The following is a 6,971-nucleotide window of genomic DNA, read 5'->3' as shown; positions in this document are numbered from 1 at the left end:
TGATATGCCAGTGGGACTGCCTGAAGAAGAAAACACACCGCGTTAAAGATTTCTTTGTCAGGTCATTAGCAAAACGTCTTTAGTCACAATACTTGGACCATGCAAAACAGCTCCTACGTGCTATCACTGTTGTGGCCCTCAGTGAGGCAGAAGGTGATGACAGTTCTGGAGCCCCTCTTCCTTCAGAAAGGTGCAAGAAATACCTGAAAGCCCAAATTGCACAAGACTCCATCATCATTCCAGATGAACAGACAGAGGAAAGTGAGAGAGTGGATTCATTTGATGAGATCCAGACTGACCTACGACAGTGGGTAACAGAAATATGCGAGGAGAGCAGGTCACTTGCTGGAGCAAACCGGGATAGAGATAATATTCACTTTCTCCCTGAGATTATTCCTCATATAATAAGACTGGCAAGTTACTTGCCTCTCTGGACAGGAATAATGGTCCCTCTCTTCCAAAGCACCAGCATCACAGCAAGTTCAGCCACTGTTGAAGCTGAGTTCAATAACATAAAACACGGACTTTTCAAACATGAAAACTTGCCTGTTCGAGTCGATCGCTTCGTTGCTCGTCATCTTTCCTTCATCGAGGGAAATATGCGGATTTGTTCTGCAAAAGAAAAGATCAAGGATGAGGCAACAGTGGGATCACTGAAAGTCACAGATGCCAATTCTGGATCCATGACGACTCACAGTGCAGAAGACAAAATAAAAATGGATGCTCACCCGTTTGTGGGATCTGATGCTGCCACAAAAATTCCTCCGACTCATGAAGATGCAGTTGAGAACTGGAGGGGCCTGGCTGTTCCACCCAAAATAAGGAAGAGGACTTCCTCCCTCTCTCCATGTACCGAATGGCTCCATGCAGATGAATCTTTTGGGGCCAAAAGAGTGAAGGTGGGATTATTAAAAAATGGAAACCTTCATCAGCCTGTTAGATTAAGGGAATCAACAATCTCTGTGCATTTGATGCATTTTTTCAGTGCTTATGTTGTGGCTTCTGTGACAGCTCCACATTTCAAAATGCTGTTCTGAAGGACAGTGAAAACCCAGTCCTGCAGCTGGTGAAAGCCATTGCCACAGATGGTGTGACCCAGCAAACCTACAGGAGGAGAGCAGAGCTGCTTAGTGTAATGTTTGAAGCTGTCTCGTTGAGGTCTGCTGCGATCCAAATCCATGCTCAGTGCAATATCTCCGCTGTAATTGCTAAGACAATGAGGAACATCTCAAGTGTTTATTTTACCAACACTGCTCTTCACAGCACTGCTACCTCAGCAAAGGGATGACAAGGGAAGTGCCATTTGTTTCTCCTGCCTTCTCTGTCCTCAGAGAGTCTGGTATGGCTCATCTTGGCACTGCTGTGGAAGCAGGACTCGGCCTACCTGAGTCTACCTGCCTCAGGCCACTCTCCAATCCATCTCTGTGTCCATCAGAAGTCCAAACAAGACAGCACCACAGGAAATGAGCTCTGTGCAGGGACAGTTACTCACAGCTACAACATTGGAGATATCGTGTGGATTGATACTGACCTTGCAAACCAAACAGAATTTCCACTGAATGAATTTCCCTCCAACCTGGTTCTCCAAGGAAAGTCGTTCACTTTGAGGGCATTAATTGTTTTCCATGGAAAGATGACCAGTGACGGTTTGGGGCATTGCACTGCATACTGCAGGAGAGCTCCATGTGTGGGAGTTCTGTGATGACCTGGGAAATGGAGTGACAGGAGCATCTGAAAAGAAAAAAATACAACCCCATGTTGTGTTATACACAGTATAATGAGTGCTGCCTGCATTTCTCTGTTTTATTTGGTTCATTACAGTTACATGTGTTCAATATGGCTGCTGTGTGTTATCAGTAAGTTCAGGTTTGCATATAAAGTTAAAGTTCTAAATTAAAAATCTTTTAACACTCTTTTCTTTGTCAGTCTGATGCATATTTGCATTTACACAAACATTCACCTTCACCTGTAGCCTTGAAAGTAACCGTTCCATTTTTCTGTCAATAATTTTTCTGTATTTGTTTTGTGTTGACCTCATGGCTTAGGTCAGGGGTCAGCACCCTTTTCAGTTCAAAGGGCCCCTTTTCCCCTGCTGCTACAAAACCTGTCTAGAGCCTAAAAAAAGATTTTATAAGAAAATGAATCATCTAACCTTCACAACGGAAAAAAGTATTTGTTAAAATGAAGCCAGCTAAGTGAGTCCTTTCCATAAAAATTGAAAATTAGGAAAGATGGGCAACCAACTTGAAAATTACAGCAAACAGTTTTGAAGCTAAGAAACATTAAATCACTTTTAAAAGCTTTGTACATTCTGTGGATAGTCAATGCAGATATTTCATAAAAAACAAACTGTTAACAGAACCATTTCTTGTTGTCTTTATAATAAAACATAACTTACTTGGTCTTATAAGAGCCACAGTGGAGGGGCCGGAGAGCCACGTGTGGCTTTAGAGCCGCAGGTTGAAGATCCCTGGCCGAGGTGCTGTAGGATATTCAGTTTTCTACATGTAGGTAACAACCTATGAAAGCAAACACTCTATTTTTTCTGAGAGAGCTACATTAATAATAATGAACATATATAATTCAAAACAAAATAATAGAGACAAACTGGGTATGTAAAAAATAATAATTTAGGTATACATGAATCACTTCACATGAAACTCAGTTTTCCACAGAAAAAAAAAAAATTAGCCTACCTTGTGTACGTTTCTGCACTGGTAACAAAAAAAATATCGACCTTTCCGCTGACTAAACTGTGTTACTAAAGTGTAAACTAATAAAACTTAATATGCAGCAAGCCTAAGAAAAGTGGACAGTCTTCTATAAAAGTGCAAAACTCCACAGCTGCTGAAACTCACTGCCACAGACACTGGTGTTATACAGCGTAGGCTGTAAGAATTACAATCGTTATATCTCAGAAACTGTAGCAGCACAAACGCTAATTTTACCTGCACAAATCAGCACAAACGTAGCACTAACCGCTCCGCCTATTTGCCTTTACGTTTATGCTTGTGTTTCAGTCATGTAGTGATTGTGCTTAACTGTTTGAAGCTTATTAAACATTATGAAACCGATGATATGAGAATTTTGCTAAAGTGCTTGACAGGGGATTTCTTTAAATCACCCTGCCGTTCTTTCTTTAGCTAAGACTCCTGAGTTAGAAAACACAAACACTGCAGTTTTTTCACTCGCGAAGACGGTCACAGAGCGCTCGCACAGGAGACACTCATGGACTCGCACTTTGTCACCATCTGCGTTTCTTTATTTATACAAGATGTTTCTGTGTGTGTGTGTGTGTGTGTGTGTGTGTGTGTGTGTCAAGGTAACAACGTCACTCAGAGCAGCGGGTTTTTCCCTTCTCTACTCGTAAAAGAGCTGAGCTCTTCTCTACATCTAAATGTTCTTAAGAAACAGGAAGCGGTTAGTAGCTGCATAAGTTCATCACAAGTTACTAGGTGAAAAGTCACGTAGACCTGTGCTTAATGACAAATAATGAAAGGATACATTTCATGTTAGCTGATCACAAAATACACGATTTTCCTCTGACAGTGCTTGAGATACTTTTTTAAATTATCTTTTTTTCTTAAAAATCTACTACATGATGTATAATTTTTTTTTTAATGTCATGTGTAATTTCTATTGCAAATACTAATCATAGTTAAATTAAGAGGGGATGGCAGTAAAAACTCCGGAACGGAGACGTCATCAAGTACACTGCAACTGTAGAACAATCGCGCTGCGTTCTCGGGAAGTCCGGACTCCAGTGCGAAATTACGAAGTCCAGACTTAGTGTCTTGACGGACGGCCATTGTACAGAAAACCTGCCTATCCATGTCTGAACTTCACCTCCTGTGTCCTGAATCTTTATTTACACCTTTGAAAGCAATGGCTGTAAGTTTATTGAATGTTCTGGTTCACTTTATATGTTCTATAAGAGCTGATTTAGAGATTGTTTTGTGTGTTTGTACCAGGGATTAGTCTTATCCCAGAAGCTGATTTTGCTTAGAGTTATGTTTATTAACATAGCAATGACACTAGCGATATAATCTGCATATCAAAGGATTGCTAAAACGACTGTTTATCATTAGTAGCAGCTAAGGCTAACTGTCATGCGTGTATTCTAGCAGTAGCCATTTCTTTTGGTGCATTTATTTCACATGTCAAAGAGCTAAAGAATATTTTATTTCCTTGTTTATTTTTAATTTCACTCTACCCTTTCATGGAGCTATTCAAGCCACAGTTGTAAAGAATTGTTAGCTGTGGAGAAGACTGTAATAAAGGAGCAAGACGCTCAGTTTCCCGGCTCATGAAAATTGAGTTTGGCTTACTGTAGACCTGCGCTAACATACACAGTGTATCCAACACGTACTGATAACAGTACAGGCACACAACATCATAAAGGACCGCACCCACCCACAGCACACAGCAAGAACAGCCCACAGGCCATCAGGCTACTGAATCACTGACTTATGGTCGAAGTTTGATTATCTTTGACATGTAAATTTGCAGTTTTATACATTTACATAAAACTGCAAATTTACATATAACACAACTTCATAAATATAAACATTTTAATATTGCACACTCTGTATATATTACCACTGTGACAGTGCTGTAACTACTTGCACTTTATATTCTGACTACACCCACACATAAGCTACATAAGCACTTGTTTTACTATTTTATATCTCAGAGTGAAGTCTATTCTTTTTTTTAATTAGTTTTTATTTAGTTGTGTGAGAGGAACCTGCAAAGTAAGAGTTTCATTGCTCTGAGTAACCACTTGTGTTTTGCGGTGTAAATGAAAATAAACATCTTAAATTTGAATGTTGAAGCTGAAGAGCAGGACAACCAATCACCAAATCAACATTTTATGAATGTTGAAGTTGAAAGAGTTGCAAATAGATGATCTGAATGTGACAAAACTGAGGAGAAAACAAAGGCTGATGAGCTCATTTTTGTTCATGTGAGATTTATGTGCTCAGTGTTTGTATATAATTTCAGTTCACCCAGTTTTCTCCCTTTTCTGTCTTTGTGTTGAGTAACAAATGAGATTTTTCCAGGTTTCGCGGGTTCTGTTTGAGGTTTGTGACTTCTGTTTTTTGCAGTAGTGATAGTGGTAACGGAACATGCAATTTTGTATGGAAAAATCAGCCGAGCAGCAGAGGTCTGACCATATTTCATGCTCATTGGCTGCAGTAAGAGGAAATGTGTATGTGTATATTTCCTGATTTGGTAATAGCACTTCTGCACCCTTTAGAATAGAATAGAATAGCCTTTATTGTCATTGTACAGGGTACAACGAAATTGGAGTGCCACTCCCTTGGTGCAAAAACAATAGTAAGTACGATATATATACAGGATAGCAGCATTAATATAATGATAGTATGAATAGCAGCATAATATAGTGACAGTGACAGTATGGTATAGTTAAGCAGGTTCAATTGTTTTTGTGCTTATTTACTACGGTGATAGCTCTGGGAAAGAAGCTATCCCTGAATCTGTTTGTCCTGGTTTTATGTGACCTGTACCGTCGGCCTGACGGTAATAGTTCAAACAGATGATTGCTGGGGTGAGAATGGTCCTTGATGATATTGCCAGCTCTGCTGAGGTACCGAGAGTTTGCAATGACCTCCAGGCTGGGCAGAGAGCAGCCAGTGATCTTCTGGGCTGTGTTGATGACCCTCTGCAGTGCTTTCCTGTCTGCAGCTGAGCACCCTGCATACCATGTTGTTATGCTGTACGTTAGGATGCTCTCTATGGTGGCTCTGTAGAATGTCACCAGCAGCCTGTCCTCCAGGTTGTTCCTCCTGAGCACTCTCAGAAAGTGGAGACGCTGCTGGGCCTTTTTTACCACCGCCGTGGTATTTGCAGTCCAGGAGAGATCATCAGAGATCTGCACGCCCAGAAACCTCATGGAGTGTACCCTCTCCACACAGTTCCCGTGAATGTAAAGAGGGGCCGGGTCTGCTCTGCCCTTCCTGAAGTCCAAGATAAGTTCTTTAATTTTCGTGGTGTTCAGTTGGAGGTTATTAACTGAACACCACTCAGTCAGTCTGTTGACCTCCTCTCTGTAGTCCGACTCATCCCCCCTTGAGATGAGTCCAACCACTGTGGTGTCATCCGCAAACTTTATGATGGTGTTTGAGAGATGGGTAGGGGAGCAGTCGGATGTGTAGAGCGTAAACAGGAGGGGACTCAGAACACATCCTTGTGGAGACCCGGTGCTGAGTGTGATGGTGCTGGACAGGTGGGGGCCGAGTCTGACAGACTGTGGTCTGTTTGTCAGGAAGTCCTTGATCCAGAGGCAGATGGGGGTGGAGAGTCCCAGGTGAGACAGTTTCTGGACCAGGATCTCCGGGATGATGTGATTGAATGCTGAGCTGAAGTCCAGGAAGAGCATTCTCACATAGCTTCCTCGGTGCTCCAGGTGACTCAGCGCAGTGTGGAGCGCTATGGTGATAGCGTCCTCGGTGGATCGATTAGTCCTGTAGGCAAATTGGTGGGGGTCCAAAGTGGGAGGCAGACCGGCCCTGATGTGCTGACAGACCAGTCTCTCAAAGCACTTCATCACTACAGGCGTAAGTGCAACAGGCCTGTAATCATTTGGGCTGACCACAGCTGTCTTCTTGGCGATGGGGATGATGGTGGAGGTTTTGAGGCAGGGTGGGACGGTGTTTAATGACAAGGAAAGGTTGAAGATTTTAGTGAAGACTCCGGTCAGTTCGTCAGCACATGCTCTGAGAACCTTTCCATGTATTCCATCAGGACCTGCCGCCTTCCTGGGATTCACTGACCTTAGAACACACCTCACTTGATGCTCCCTAAGTGTTAGTGTGCCGGTGCTGGGGGCGGGTGGAAGTGGTGTGACAGCTGAGGGCCTGGTCGTCTCAAAGCGGGCGAAGAAACGATTTAGATCCTCAGCCAGCGAGGCATCAATCCTAGATGTCGCCTGGTTATTACTTCTGTAG

At 42.5% G+C, this 6,971-nt stretch overlaps 1 long non-coding RNA gene across 1 annotated transcript; it reads right to left on the bottom strand.

Annotated features, from left to right (window-relative positions):
- Positions 1-568: 568 nt before the first annotated feature.
- On the bottom strand, positions 569-1,866 carry LOC109202670 (uncharacterized). Its single transcript, XR_003220655.1, has 3 exons — positions 1,532-1,866; positions 729-1,422; positions 569-612 (listed from the first exon to the last, which is right to left on the bottom strand). It is a non-coding gene; the product is annotated as an uncharacterized LOC109202670 (long non-coding RNA).
- Between the last annotated feature and the right edge of the window lie 5,105 nt (positions 1,867-6,971).

Source organism: Oreochromis niloticus, linkage group LG6 (assembly GCF_001858045.2).
Source record: "Oreochromis niloticus isolate F11D_XX linkage group LG6, O_niloticus_UMD_NMBU, whole genome shotgun sequence".
NCBI classification, from domain to species: domain Eukaryota; kingdom Metazoa; phylum Chordata; class Actinopteri; order Cichliformes; family Cichlidae; genus Oreochromis; species Oreochromis niloticus.
Note: the sequence above shows the minus strand (reverse complement) of the source record. Positions and strands in the feature narration are given on the sequence as shown.